Source organism: Cucurbita maxima, unplaced genomic scaffold (assembly GCF_002738345.1).
Source record: "Cucurbita maxima cultivar Rimu unplaced genomic scaffold, Cmax_1.0 Cma_Scf00043, whole genome shotgun sequence".
Classification (NCBI taxonomy): Eukaryota; Viridiplantae; Streptophyta; class Magnoliopsida; order Cucurbitales; family Cucurbitaceae; genus Cucurbita; species Cucurbita maxima.
In genome coordinates, this window is record NW_019272059.1 from 836,724 (window position 1) to 839,948 (window position 3,225).

Consider the following 3,225-nt stretch of genomic DNA (forward strand, 5'->3'; position numbering starts at 1 on the left):
AGTACTCTTTTATTTCATTTTTTTTTTTTTACTTTTAAGCTTATTTATTTATTTATTTATTTTTAATTTTATTTGTACTAAACTACAAATTTACCTAACCCGACATTTCATGGAACATCACGGGTTGTTTCAGCATATTTTGTCTTCACTCACATGCTTTTTAGCCAACATATTCAGATTAGTAATTATGGGCTATTTCAGCACATTTTACCTTCACTTACATACTTTCTAAAATAAATTAGTAATTACCGATCATTTTATCACATTTTGTCTTTTTACTCACATGCTTTCTAGAAAATTCTCGACAGATCACCCAATATAATATTTGGTATAATTGAGTTATTGAAAAACGCAATCAAAATCTTCAAGATTACTCATTCAGATATAATTTATGTATTTCTCATTTACCTACAAATCCTACCGTTATAAAAATTTAAGACTTTGTTGATAAATTATTATTTTATATAAATTAATCTTTTTCCCTCAACATTTTCACCTATTGTTCTTTTAAAACAGGTAAAAAAATAATTAACTACAAATATTAATTTTCTCTCTATACAAACAAGATATTTGTATTTGTATATATTAATAAATAAAATTTGTTAGTTATAATGATTTGAACGTTACCTATTTAATCGAGAAAGACAGCGAATATATATATCAAATTCAAATATGAATTTTGGTCGAATTATTTCGATTCAGATAAGATTTTATATTTTCTGTTATTTTTTTATTATATAATAAAGCCTAAATTAATAAAAAAATATTATTGAATTTTATAATACAAAACCACACATATTGAAACACTCTTCTAGATCTTGATCAAGACTTGCAAAACAAACAGAGCGTGTTGTCCAACGCCTTTTGATCATAATCATTGGTGAACACACCTAAAGGACCTTTCAAGAGAACGAGCCTTCGTAGCCCATCAGCAACCTTCTTGTCAACATGCTGTACAGGGTGGATTGTGAGATCTCACGGTTGAAAAAGGGATGAAACACTATTAGGGTGTGAAAATCTCTCTCTAACCTAACGTTTTAAAGATTATGAGTCTAACAAAGATACTAATGGGCCAAAACAAACAATATCTATTAGCGGTAAGTTTGAACGGTTACATCTATATGTTTTAGCGGAAATAGAAGCACAAAGACAATAACATATAACGCACAAACCTTGGTAAAATGCGGCAATCAAGTTCTTTCCCAGAGGATGATTTATCCCTGTCTTTCCCCCAACAGAAGAGTCCACCTACAACATACAGACAAGAACAGGACATGTTGAACAAAGGCTAATTTCAAGCTAAAACAAAGCTAGAAAACACATTTCAGAAAGGCAGCAGCATACTTGTGCCATAACGGTTGTGGGAATCTGAATGAAGTTAACCCCACGAAGGAAAGAAGCAGCAGCATAACCACTCATATCACCAATGACACCACCTCCAAGGGCGACAAACGTACATCACCGATCGAGCCTCGACTCGATAGCCTTGTCAAAGACTTCCATGAGTGTCCTATTCAAGATTGTGGTTAACTTTATCTAGATACAATGGTCCAACAGTATTATTCGTGACTATTACAACTCTCCCCCCATGAACATGCTGCAGTAAAACCACCGTAAATTAGAAAACATGCACGATTTAGGAACAAATCCAGTGACCAATCAAACAAATTCACCACTGTCCACATACCTCTCGAGAATCTCAGGCTGATCGAGAAGACCGGATCCAATACAAATCGGATAGCCGACAATTGATCCATAATTTGAGCAAATCTCGACCCACAAAACCCATTCCGATTGAACTCAACCCCAATCGGACACGAGCCGGAAGGGCCAAATTAGCGTATAGGCGATTTTGAGATAAGTTCGAGGAAAATGATCTAACTGTGCTGAAAACATCTGAGTTTCTGATAAAAATTTATGGTGGTTGTTGTGGATAGATGAGTGATGAAGAAGAAAGAAAGGAGAAGAGGGCGGGCGGTGAAGAGAACTGAAAGGAGAAGAGGGCGGGCAGTGAACAGAACTGAGGAGGGGCTAGTGGGCTTCAGTTAGTGGTGGGCCTATTTTCATATTTTTTTCATATTTTTTATATTTTTTTAATATAATTTTTTTAATTAAAAATTGAATATTAATGAAATAATCTCTTCCTCCTTATCTTGTCACCCTAAAATCAAATAAAAAAAATTGTTAATCTAATATTAAAATCAATAAATTAAAGTTAATTTTTTAAAAATATATAAGATATTTCTATAATACTTACCGATACTTCAATCACACTTGAACCACGTAATGCAAATAAAATAAATCCAATATCATTGGTTAGCTGGCGCATCTATAAAATAAATGATATTAATAAAACAAAAATAACATACAAAATTTATAAATCATCAAAATAAAACATAAAATTTTACTTACTCTTGGAAAATTAGCTATTAAGGTAATAGAAACCCATCCATACTTATCCATGTGCCTCCTTAAATAAGTGTCTTTAATTAAATTTTTATCACTGCATCAATAATAAATTTATTAAATAATATTCTTAATAATAAATTTTATTAAAAGTTGAAATTTAGTAGACAATTATTTTTTAAATATAAAATCTAAACATATATTTTATAAATGAGTTTAAAATTTAAAATTATCATATAAAAAATAAAATAAAAATTAATATTTTTAAAAGTAAAAAAATGTAAATACAAAATTGTTAAAAACTAATTAATTTAATTATAAATATAAATTATATAATTACCTAAAATAATAATTAACTTGATTTATTATTCTCCAATAAAGTCCTTCACAAAAATTTATTGTTTGATACGATTGTAGCGGTGGAGGCGGTGCTAATCGTGAAGGTAGAGGCGGTGCTGATCGTCGTGAAGGTAGAGGCGGTGCTGATCGTGAAGGATTATACATGTGATGTGAACAAATATAATAATCCATCGGTAAAAATCCTAACAAAAAAAAATAATAAATATATAATTATGGAATGAGAAAACAAAAAAATTATAATAAAATGAACTATTATTTAATAATTTGTTCGAAACTTACCTGGTTGAGGAGTCAAAGGTTGACTAAATTGAACAGGTGGTATGAAATATCGAGGGGTAGTGGAAGCACCAACCCCATTAGACAATTCCATGACGATTTGTATATGAGAAGAATAAATATTTGTATAAAGAAAATATGGTGAGAAGTGTTGATGCTCAAGAACCTATTTAAAGGGAAAAA

The 3,225-nt window shown here is 30.4% G+C and overlaps 1 long non-coding RNA gene across 1 annotated transcript; it reads right to left on the bottom strand.

Moving 5' to 3' along the window:
• Nucleotides 1-857: 857 nt before the first annotated feature.
• On the bottom strand, nucleotides 858-1,799 carry LOC111470192. The gene is made up of 4 exons (XR_002714992.1): nucleotides 1,688-1,799; nucleotides 1,345-1,597; nucleotides 1,173-1,248; nucleotides 858-951 (listed from the first exon to the last, which is right to left on the bottom strand). It is a non-coding gene; the product is annotated as an uncharacterized LOC111470192 (long non-coding RNA).
• Between the last annotated feature and the right edge of the window lie 1,426 nt (nucleotides 1,800-3,225).